The 12,237-nt window shown below is 46.1% G+C and overlaps 1 protein-coding gene across 2 annotated transcripts in view; it reads right to left on the bottom strand.

The window, feature by feature from the left end:
- Nucleotides 1-6,454, bottom strand: part of LOC310694302 (uncharacterized protein) — a 32,164-nt gene extending 25,710 nt beyond the window's left edge. The window contains exons 1-2 of one of the 2 annotated variants that reach the window (XR_014519596.1): nucleotides 6,353-6,454; nucleotides 4,245-4,492 (exon numbers count right to left, since the gene is read on the bottom strand). The gene's annotated coding sequence lies outside the window, so the exon portion shown is untranslated. Of the gene's footprint in view, nucleotides 1-4,244; nucleotides 4,493-6,352 lie in introns of those variants that run through there. The other variant, XM_083477423.1, reaches the window with a different exon arrangement.
- Between the last annotated feature and the right edge of the window lie 5,783 nt (nucleotides 6,455-12,237).

Here is a 12,237-nt window from a genome sequence, read left to right as displayed (position 1 = left end):
GACCAAGAAGTTCAAAGCCACATTGTATACTGTGTGCCTTTGCCTTGTTCCTGTCCTGCTTCTTTTACAATTGCTTGCTTGAAGCTTTTCATATTTCCATTAAAGTTCATTCTGAATCAAGTCTCTTGGTTTGGCACCTCATTGCAACATTATCTTTTTTTATCAATGCAAGCATACATTTTCGCACAAGTTGCACTTGGGGGAACATCTCTTACAAGGAGATAAGGGCAGGCCTGATGGATCACATCAAAAGCCCATCTAGTCAATGACCCTGTTCTCACACAGGCCAAACAGTTGACCCAATGGGAAGCTCACAAGCATGTCCTAAGTGCAACAGCAACATTCCCCACTTGTGATTCCAAGCAACTGGTATTCACATATAGGCTACCCCCAACAGTGGGAAGAGGACATAGACATAACGGCTGGTAGTCACAGACAGCTTTATCCCCCATGAATTTGTCTAATCCTGTCTTATAGCAATCCAATTTCCTGGCCATCTCTTAACCATTGTGTGGAAGAATTTTGTAGTTTTATTATGCCCTATTTGAAGAAGTCGTTGCTTTTTTTCTGTCCTGGATCTTCTGACATTCAACTTTATTGGCTGGCCCCAATTTCTAATATTATAAGAGGAGATAAGCAGAAAATTTAAAACTAACATATCAAGCTACCATATGAGAAAAGCTCATGAATTCTTTAAAGCAGGTAAGAGACACAAAAAAATGACATGCATTGCAGCAAATAAAAGTTCGGCATTTAAAAACAACTAACCATTTAAATGGGGATGCGGGTGGCACTGTTTGTTAAACCACAGAGCCTAGGACTTGCTGATCAGAAGCTCAGCAGTTTGAATCCCCAGGACGGGGTGAGCTCCTGTTGCTCGGTCCCTGCTCCTGCCAACCTAGCAGTTCAAAAGCACGTCAAAGTGCAAGTAGAGAAATAGGTACCACTCTGGCGGGAAGGTAAACGGCGTTTCCGTGCACTGCTCTGGTTCGCCAGAAGCGGCTTAGTCATGCTGGCCACATGACCCAGAAGCTGGCTCCCTCGGCCAATAAAGCGAGATGAGCACCACAACCCCAGAGTCGGTCATGACTGGACCTAATGGTCAGGGGTCCCTTTACCTTTAACCATTTAAATAAACCCAGCCTTAAATAACCCCAGTTAGATAATTAAGAAACTGCCTTGTACAAAGTCAGGCCACTGGTCTACCTAACTCAGTATGGTCTACATTTTATCTATAAAATTGGATGGTTGGGGCAGAGTTTTTTTGAAGCTCATGCATGGACTGATTGGCCGCAGAGCCGTGCAATCTGAGGCTACCTGGAGGAGTCACTTCGCCGCTTCTTGAGGGCTTCCAAGTGGCAGATTGAAGTGCTTGCTTGCTGTTTTAGGATAAAACAGCCTAAGTTAAGCGTGAGTGGCACTGTTCTGCAGTGGTTCCTGTCCTACTTAGACTTACAGTAGCTGATGCTTGGGGAGTGCTCTTTGGCTCTGTGAGGTCCATGAAGGGTTTGATTTTATCCCTCATGCTGTTTAATATCCACATGAAACTGCTGAGTGGGGTTATCTGGAGTTTTGGACATCGTCAGCAGGGACGTCTTACCCTTAGAGGCTAGTAGCGCAGGACGCCAGGGTGCCAAGTTCTGGAGGGTGCCAGGGAAGAGGCGGTGGCTGGACGCGGTGCCTCCCCACATCAGCTCGCCGCCCTCGCCCAAAGCAGTGCCGTGCTCGGAGCCTCCGCCTGGCGTGGCCACCTTGGCACGAAGCAGCCAGCTGAGCTGGGAGGCACTGCGTCCAGCCTCTGCCTCTTCCCCGCCGGAGGAGCTGCCCTCCAGCCACTGCCCGCCTCCTCCAGCCCCGCCGGCAGCGCTGTCCTCCCCCCAAAAAGAGGTCGACAATGGGGGTGGGTGCCAGGGGGAGCCTTGCACCACAGCGCCGAATTTGCTTAAGACAGCCCTGGTCATCAGCAATATGCCGATGACACACAGCTCTACTTCTCTTTTATATCTCAAGGCTTGTCAGTGGACGTGCTGGGCAGTTTTCTTCCTTGGTAATGGACTGGATGAGAGCCAACAAACTGAAGCTCAGTCCAGATAAGACTGAGGTACAGTTAGTGGGTGGTCCGTAGACTGGATAGATGGGAGGTGGCTTGCTCTTGATTGGGTTACATGGCCCCCGAAGGAACAGACACGTAGCTTGGAGGGTCCTTCTGGTTCCACTGCTGTCACTTGAGGTTCAGTTGGCCTCGGTGGCATGGAGTCCCTTCCATCAGATTTGGCTGGTGAGCCAGCTGTGCTCCTATCTGAACAGGGATAGCCTAACCCAGTGATGGCCAAACTTGGCCCTCCAGCTGTTTTGGGACTACAACTCCTATGATCCCTAGCTAACAGGACCAGTGGTGAGGGATGATGGGAATGGTAGTCCCAAACCTGGAGGGCCAAGTTTGGCCATCATTGGCCGAACCTCTGTTGCCTCTACCACTAGGTGAGATTTCTGCAATGCATTGTATGTGAAGCTGCCTCTGAAAACAGTTCAGAAACACCGGCTGGTGCAGAATTTGGTGGCTGGGTTGCTCACTGGGGCAGGACAGTTTGAGCATATAACACCAATCCTAGCCTGACTCCACTGGCTGCTAATTAGTTTCCTGACCCAATAAAGCCTTAAATGGCTCAGGACTGCAATATCTCAAGGACCACCTCTGCCCATATGAACTGACCCAGTCCCTGTGATCACCATCTGAGACCCTTCTTCAGGTACCTCCTCCATCAGAGGTCTGAAGGACAGCAACAAGAAAATGGTCATTTTCTTTTGTGGTTCTCTGTTTTTGGACTGCTCTCCCCAAGGAGGTTCAATAGATGCCTTCATTACGTATCTTTAAGTGCCAGGCAAGAACATTCCTCTTCTCTCAGGCCTTTGGCAGCCTTCCCAGCATCTAAGACACCAGAGGTACTAGAACAATTGGTTAAATCCTTTGAGACTAAAAAAACCAGTGGTCAATTTTTATAGATATTTGGTATCAGTAAATCAATTTGTTCTACAGAATCTAAGAAATGAATGGAATGTTCCTTAAATGTCCCTCAAATCCAAATTTGAAATTTCCCCCTATTGCTGAGCAGACCATCTTAAAACAACAGTGATACCTCTCTGGATTTCTTGGTTCTATGCCTTATCAATATTCTCTGTTGGTAAGTAACCCCGTGATATCTCCTGCACCTCCTCCAACATTCAAGGGTTCTGATGATGTCTAGGTGGCAAGTTCTGGAAATACTTGCTGCACTGTTAACAGGATGGTGGATGCTTGAACCAGTCCAAGAGGATATGTGTTATGTTCTTAAGGTTGTCACCCTGAACCTACTTAATTTTTGAGTAAGTTGCATTGAACTGTATTGAAAGGAACTTATTTCTTGATAAATATGTATGGCATTGTGCTGCCACATAAAAGGAAAACCAGAAAGCCAGTGCTATGATGCAGAAAAAGTTTTATTGGGAATTTCAAACAGTAAAAGTATTCAAGTGAATACTAAGCATACTGGAAGACAATAAAGCATAAAAGAACACATTCCAGTGAACAGCTTCTCCTTTAGAATTATTTTTTCAGGCTGGAGGTAGAGTAGAGGGCTCTACATTTATAGAACATTTTCTTTCCACCTTCCTTTACATTAAGTCCCAATTACACATATTTACACTTGCATGCTAATTTCATAGACATAGTGAATGGATCTTGTGCTTTTCTTCCCAATGCGAATTGGTGTGTTTCAAAGAGATGTAGGCAAATAAATATAGTAACAAGCAAGAGAAAGTGAGATAAAATTAAACTTGAAACAGCTGCATGTTCTAGATAGGCCTGATTACAAGGGATCCAGAACACTCTCCCAGCTCCCATTGGGATTGCCTAGGGAGTTTGGGTGCTCAGCATATCTAAAATCAGACCAAAATAGTCCACCACAGATCTCTTTTTCTTTCCTCCTTGTTGACAGACCGTGAGAGCTTAGCAGGGGGTGTAGCAGATGCTGCCTCTACGCCCCACAAACCCATAACGGCCACGGCCCCCCAAAGCACCAGAGCTAGACCCCAGAAGACCTGCACCACCATAGAGCCCTCTGCCAAATCCACTGCCAAATCCAAATCCATAACCACCAGCAGCACATGGGGTGTTGCCTCCGACAGACACAGGCTCACAACTGGCAGAGAGGATGGGTCCTGGGATGGTCACGATGACAGGAGGTGGCTGGACCACAACTTCTGCTGGCGGGATCTGGTTGACGCATGATGGGGCAACTCCTGCCAGGACTCCAAGGTTGCTTGCTCTTTCAGCACCTCCATAACCATAGCCAAGACCTCTGTAGCCATAGCCGAGACCTCCATATCCATTGCCAAGACCTCCATACCCATAGCCAAGACCTCCTGCTGATCCAAACCCAACAGTGGGAGTGGAAGCACAGGATGGGACAGCGCAGGATGGACCACAGTCAGCCATTGTTGTGTAGAGGTGAGTCTGAAACCAAGAAGACCATGGGACAAAATGAACATGTGGAATGCTACTTCAATAGGGAACAGAGGGGACATTTAAATCAGCTGCCTTTGACAGTTATTATGCTATGCCCTAATGCTTGGGTTCTTTATTGTCTTCTATTTCTTTCACCACAGCCCTTCTCTTCATTGTGGGTCCCAAATCCAAATATTGGCAGCTCCGGGAATGTCTGAGAATGTCCTCTATCTGAAACTCTGGAGAATAGTTTCCAATCAGTGAGGACAATACTGAACTAGGAGGTCTAATGGTCTGTCTTGGTAAAAAGCAACTCTCTAAGTTTCTATTTAAACCAGACCTTTAGCTGGAACAATGAATGCAGGAATCTTTTTTTCTTTCCTAGAGGAAGGGCCATTACTCACTTATGTTTTGCATTCGATCCCTGGAATCTGCAGGTTGGGCTGGGAAAGAATCTCTCATCTGAAACCCTGGAGAGCCTCAGTCGGTCAGAAGAGACAATACTGAACTAGATGGATGAATTGTAAGGCAGCTTCCTATATAATTACTTTCTTCATCTGCCAAATCTTCCATGAAGAACAAATGTATATTAGCCTATGCAATTAATACTCCCTTATGCTGTGTTTTTTTTATCTTCCTGATTGAATTTTTGCTAAGGTTACATTGCTGGGGAAATCTGAAAAACATTCCGTGAAATGCTGTCTTGTGTTTCAAGCCCAATGCATGGAGAGTCATTAATGCTAAAGTTGTACTTTACAATGAGGAAAGCTGGATTTGCACAACTTGTGATAGAATAAGACCCTCTCAACAGGAAAACAAAAATGTCTAGTTTTGAAAGAATGTTATAAGATGTAATAATAATAATAATAATAATAATAATAATAATAATAATAATATATTTATACCCCACCCATCTGGCTGTGTTTCCCCAGCCACTCTGAACAGCATTAAATATTAAAAACTTCCCTAAACAGGGCTGCCTTCAGATGTCTTTTAAAAATAAGATAGCTGCTTATTTCCTTGACATCTGATGGGAGGACATTCCACAGGGCAGGCACCACTACCGAGAAGGCCTTCTGTCTGGTTCCCTGTAACCCCACTTCTCGCAATGAGGGAACCGCCAGAAGGCCCTGGGCGCTGGATCTCAGTGTCTGGGCTGAACAATGGGGGTGGAGAGGGCTACAGTGAATTGTTAGAGCCTCTTCTTTGCATGCAGAAGGTCCTGACTTCACTCCCCAGCATCTCCAGGTAAGGTTTGGAAGAAAAACCTTCCTTGAAGCCCTGGAGAACTGCAGCCAGTCAAACATTACAGTGCTGGATGGATGAACACTCTGGTCTTGGTGTAAGGCAACTTCCTAAAACGTTTGTGTTCAGAAGAAATACATAGAAAATAAGTCAGCCAACAAAATGGTGGGTGGAGGATTCCTGATGGAATAGCAACATAAAGGTAAAGGGACCCCTGACCCTTAGGTCCAGTCGTGACTGACTCTGGGGTTGCGGCGCTCATCTCGCTTTACTGGCCAAGGGAGCCGGCGTACAGTTTCTGGGTCATGTGGCCAGCATGACTAAGCCACTACTAGAGAACCAGAGCAGCGCATGGAAATGCAGTTTACCTTCCCGCAGAGCAGTACCTATTTATCTACTTGCACTTTGACGTGCTTTTGAACTGCTACGTTGGCAGGAACAGCGACCGAGCAACAGGAGCTCACACCGTCGCAGGGATTCGAACCGCCGACCTTCTGATCGGCATTCCTAGGCTCTGTGGTTTAACCCATAGTGCCACCCGCATCCAGCTGAACCCTCTAAGCAGTGCAAAAAAAAAAGCACGTAAAGACAAGATCTTAACATACATGCACACATTTGACTTACCAAAGTCTCTGAGGAGTACAAATGGAGAGAAGGAGATCAAGTCAAGGAAAGCTGTTGGGATATCTCAGCCCAGGGAGCCCTTTTATACTCTTTTGACTGTATCCCCTGATGGCCCCACAGCTAGCTGGGATACACCCCCTTTCCCTGAGCCTTTAATTAGCAAGCAATTTATGAATTGCATCATGCCCTCTAATTGTTTTAATAAGAAAGAAAAATGGGGCAAAAGAGTTTGCATTTCCTCTGCTCCCCACAAACCTTCTTTCCCATTCTCACCCTTTTGATCTTTGCATTCTCATTCTTCCACCAAAGGAGTTAATAAAAAATTAATAATATGTAAAGATGGCTTTGTATGTTCATTTCAGACAGATCAACAGGTGCTATGGCTTTGAAGAGAATGTACGAGGGTCTTAAGTCTCTTCCATGTTCCTTCTGCAGATCTTCTTCTTCTTGTTTATACTTGCCCTTTTCCTTGTCATTTGTTGGTCTCTTTCTTAATTTCTTTCCCTTCACATTGGGGAGTAGGTCTCTGGGGGGTTCCAACCCAAAATTGTCTCCATCTCCCTTCATCAAACCCACCCAATCCCCACAGTCCCACTCCCCACAGTCACCAGTGTAATCCAAAAAGTATTTAAAAACATATTTCAAGGTCTCTCCAAAATTAGGAGCCTCCTCAGCTCCAGACTCCCCCTGGCCCAATCCAACTTCCATCTTCAATGGCAGTGGCTTATGCTCCTGTAGGGCCTCAGGTTTCTCCATTTGTATTATTTGAGGTGCAACCGCATCCTCCTCCATTATTTTCTGCACTTGCCCAATCAGTACAGGTTCATGAGTTGGTCCCTGAATGATTTCTGTATCAATGTTCCCTGTTTGTCCAGAGTTGTTAACCACAACAGTCATCAAGTCCATTTTCTCATTCATCAAATCCATGTTCTTGTGCATCTGTTCCAGCAAGGAACTTGTCTTGCATAAAGCAAGCACCCAGTCTTCCTCCCAGCTCATCTTTAGTCAAGGTCAGAAAAGACTAGTCCCACGATCTTAATCTCACAGCTGTTGAGTCCTCACGTAGACTGCAGCAACAATTTAACAAGCTCTTTCTAGGGGAGACAATTTCTATTTGTATCCATTTTTTTTAAGGCAAGTCCAACAAAGGAAAATTACTTTCATTTTTCAGATACTTTTCAGATATTTTGTTTCTTTAGAATGCAAAAGGCAACATTGGAATCAGTTTATTTCTCTTCTTTAGCTATCTGTCAAAGTGCTCCATTCACAGTCAATGAACCTCTCCAACTATTTCTGTCTCTGACACCCCGTTTCCAGGTTAGAGACGGTGGAAACTTATCCTTCTTCACTCCCTCTCCTGCAGGGGTTAAACAAAGTTCTCCCCCCTTTTCTCCTACTTCCAAGGGGGTTTCAGTAATTATAGATGAAGGAAATTTAGACTTTTTTAACGGCTTTCCAGACTTTAGCTTAAAAAGTTTTTGCTTTAGTCTATATACAGAAAGCGGAAGGCGGACTTCCTGTTTTGAACCTTCCGCTTCGGTGCCAAATTAAGATATTTCTTGATCCAATTTTCCGTTTCTACTCACGGGTACTTGTTTTAAATCCAATTGTCCACAGGAAAAAGTCAGCGCTTAACGCCGTAAAAATAGCAATCAGTTCGCAGCACCGCGCCGCTCACCCCACTTCACTCTGGAGCCCCAAAATGGGGTTCCCGGTGCGTAGGGGGGCGCTCCTGGTGCCCTGCCGAACCCCACGTTCCCAGGCTTCCTCCACCTGGGATTTCTAGCAGGTCCCCACCTTCGCCGCGGCGGGAAGACTCAATTTCCACGGAGCCCGTTCCTCCAATCGGAGGAACTCCGCCATTCACCGATGGCGCTGACCCAGAAGTTCTGTTTTGAGTTACCTTTTCATAGAATCATAGAATTGTAGAGTTGGAAGAGACCCCTATGGTCATCTAGTCCAACCCCCTGCAATGCAGGAATCTCAGCTAAAGCATCCATGACAGATGGCCAACCAACGTCTGCTTCAAAACCTCCAAGGAAGGAGAGTCCACAACCTCCTGTGTGAGACTGTTTCACAGTCAAACAGCTCCTACTGTCAGAAAGTACTTCCTGATGTTTAGTTGGAATCTCCTTTATTTTAACTTGAAGCCATTGGTTGAAGTCCTGCCCTCAAGAGCAAGAGAAAAACAAGTTTGTTCCCTCTTCCATGTGTAAACCCTTGAGATATTTGAAGAGGGCTGTCATATCTCATTCTCCTCTTTTCCAAGCTAAACATGCCCAGCTCCGTCAACCATTCTTCATAAAGCTTGTTTTCCAGACCCTTGGTCATCTTGGTTGCCCTCCTCTGCACACATTCCAGCTTTTTTTTTTTTTTAGGAAAGGGCTGTAGCTCAGTTGTAGAACATCTGCTTTGCATGCAAAAGGTCCCAGGATCAATCCCTATCATCCCTAGGGAGTGCTAGGAAAAGGACTCCTATCTCAAACCCTGGGAGATGCTACAGCCAATGTAGACCATACTGAGTTAGGTAGACCAGTGGCCTGACTTTGTACAAGGCAGTTTCTTAATTATCTAACTGGGGTTATTTAAGGCTGGGTTTATTTAAATGGTTAAAGGTAAAGGGACCCCTGGCCATTAGGTCCAGTCATGGCCGACTCTGGGGTTGTGGTGCTCATCTCGCTTTATTGGCCGAGGGAGCCAGTGTACAGCTTCTGGGTCATGTGGCCAGCATGACTAAGCCGCTTCTGGTGAACCAGAGCAGTGCACGGAAACGCCGTTTACCTTCCCGCCAGAGTGGTACCTATTTCTCTACTTGCACTTTGACGTGCTTTTGAACTGCTAGGTTGGCAGGAGCAGGGACCGAGCAACAGGAGCTCACCCCGTCCTGGGGATTCAAACTGCTGAGCTTCTGATCAGCAAGTCCTAGGCTCTGTGGTTTAACAAACAGTGCCACCCGCATCCCCATTTAAATGGTTAGTTGTTTTTAAATGCCGAACTTTTATTTGCTGCAATGCATGTCATTTTTTTGTGTCTCTTACCTGCTTTAAAGAATTCATGAGCTTTTCTCATATGGTAGCTTGATATGTTTGTTTTAAATTTTCTGCTTATCTCCTCTTATAATATTAGAAATTGGGGCCAGCCAATAAAGTTGAATGTCAGAAGATCCAGGACAGAAAAAAAGCAACAACTTCTTCAAATAGGGCATAATTAAACTACAAAATTCTTCCACACAATGGTTAAGAGATGGCCAGGAAATTGGATTGCTATAAGACAGGAATAGACAAATTCATGGGGGATAAAGCCGTCTGTGACTACCAGCCGTTATGTCTATGTCCTCTTCCCACTGTTGGGGGTAGCCTATATGTGAATACCAGTTGCTTGGAATCACAAGTGGGGAATGTTGCTGTTGCACTTAGGACATGCTTGTGAGCTTCCCATTGGGTCAACTGTTTGGCCTGTGTGAGAACAGGGTCATTGACTAGATGGGCTTTTGATGTGATCCATCAGGCCTGCCCTTATCTCCTTGTAAGAGATGTTCCCCCAAGTGCAACTTGTGCGAAAATGTATGCTTGCATTGATAAAAAAAGATAATGTTGCAATGAGGTGCCAAACCAAGAGAGTTGATTCAGAATGAACTTTAATGGAAATATGAAAAGCTTCAAGCAAGCAATTGTAAAAGAAGCAGGACAGGAACAAGGCAAAGGCACACAGTATACAATGTGGCTTTGAACTTCTTGGTCTGCAGGTGTGATGGGACAATGAGCTGCTTGTGCGTAAAATCCAAGTCCGTCAGAGTTTGGTCAAACTTGCAAACCTCTGTCTGTAACGGAGCCCCTTAAACATGGCTCTGTCAGTCGCTAGCAGATTCCGACAGTGGCTGCTTTCGGAATCGTTTCCAACATAAAAGCTCCTTAACGGAAACACGTCTTCTGGACTCTCTGCGTGACAGTTTCCGGTGAGGAGTGGGTGTCCCTACAGGAGGTCCTGAAACCTCCCCACTGTTCTCGCTGGAGGTGTCTCTGAGCCATCCCTCCAGCTCCCTTTCTCTCAGCTCACCTCCTCTCCCCCTACTAGTTCCCTCTTCAGCTGCTGAGTCTCTCCCAACCTGTGTGAGCCATTTCACCTCCCTTCCTTCCGATGGCAGTTCCCTGACAGCAGGCTTTCGGGACACATAGTGGGAAAGCAGGAAAAAGAAAAGATGGCAGAGACTCGTGTAAATGCTCTTGGCTTAGATGACGGTCCCAGAAATTCAGATTTTCCAGAATCCAAGGTGAGACGCTCAAAAATCATGGATAGGCATGATCTTCACCCATTCAGGGTCATTCAAATCATCACCACACAGATTTTCTTCACAAGTTCAATAGGCCTAATAGCACACACTGCCATGACGCCCCTGCAGAGCCCTCCTTACAAAGAGCCCACCCCTTCTCAGACCATAGCCCCAAGAGCTTCCAAGGAGGCCATCCCCATAGCCCCACCCACCATGGTCAGGTTACATTTACCTTTACATAATTAATAGTTACTGTTTTGAATTTTATCATGTCATTATCTTCCTTCATGTGTCATGAAAACTGCTGTTGATTCATATGCTGTTGTGGGGGATAGGTCATTGTCTTATTATGTATGGCCACCCCATGAGGAGAGAAGACTCCCTGGAAAAGATCCTGATGTTGGGAAAGATGGAGGGCACAAGGAGAAGGGGACGACAGAGGACAAGATGGTGGGACAGTGTTCTCGAAGCTACCAGCATGAGTTTGACCAAACTGCGGGAGGCAGTGGAAGACAGGAGTGCCTAGCGTGCTCTGGTCCAGGGGGTCACGAAGAGGCGGACACGACTAAACGACTAAACAACAACAATGCATTCTAACACTGTGACACCAGATGGCTCTGTGGAGTCCTGTTTTTGCCAACCCAATTTCTCATGCAAAGTTTGCAACGAGTTTCACGGAAACGCTTCTTTGATGTGTGGCCACCTTGGCACGAAGCAGCCAGCTGAGCTGGGAGGCACTGCGTCCAGCCTCTGCCTCTTCCCCACCGGAGGAGCCGCCCTCCAGCCACTGCCCGCCTCCTCCAGCCCTGCCGGCAGCGCTGTCCTCCCCCCAAAAAAGGTCGACAATGGGGGTGGGTGCCAGGGGGAGCCTTGCACCACAGCGCCGAATATGCTTAAAACAGCCCTGGTCATCAGCAATATGCTGATGGCACACAGCTCTACTTCTCTTTTATATCTCAAGGCTTGTCCGTGGATGTGCTGGGCAGTTTTCTTCCTTGGTAATGGACTGGATGAGAGCCAACAAACTGAAGCTCAGTCCAGATAATTCAGCTTCTTGTATTCACAGTGCAGAACCAGATGCCTCAATGGGGAACTCACCTGAGAGCGCCAATGCCACTTGGAAGAGAACAATAGTGAGAAAGAGCTATGGTCCCTATGTTGACCACTGCATCTGGTTGACCACTGCAGGAAAGAGGATGCTGGACAACATGGGCCTTTGGTTTGATCCAGCTTCAGGGATCATTATACATTATCTTCTTCACTTGTCCTAGGAGGTGAGAGATGTTTCCTTCAGCCTGGCAAAAATCTAGAGTTAATCTGGAGTGGTCTTCTGGGTGGCAGAGGTGGGAGGAGGCTGTGCCAACTTCAATAGAAGATGGTGCCCGTGGTTAAAAAAACCCCACACCAACCAAACTATGTTAAGCATTTAAACCAGATATATAAAATCAGTACCAAGTGGAAACCAAAAAGAAAACACTATTTTTTTCTTTCTAAAAAGGCAGCTTAGAAAGGCAATTAAAACTTGCATATAGGGAAGCCTAGAAAATGTATGAAATGTATTCAGAATCTGTAGTTTAGAACATGCTAATGTATGAGCGACAAGCCACACACAAAC

The sequence above is a fragment of the Podarcis liolepis genome (assembly GCF_965112155.1).
Source record: "Podarcis liolepis genome assembly, chromosome: 15".
Lineage (NCBI taxonomy): Eukaryota > Metazoa > Chordata > Lepidosauria > Squamata > Lacertidae > Podarcis > Podarcis liolepis.
Note: the sequence above shows the minus strand (reverse complement) of the source record. Positions and strands in the feature narration are given on the sequence as shown.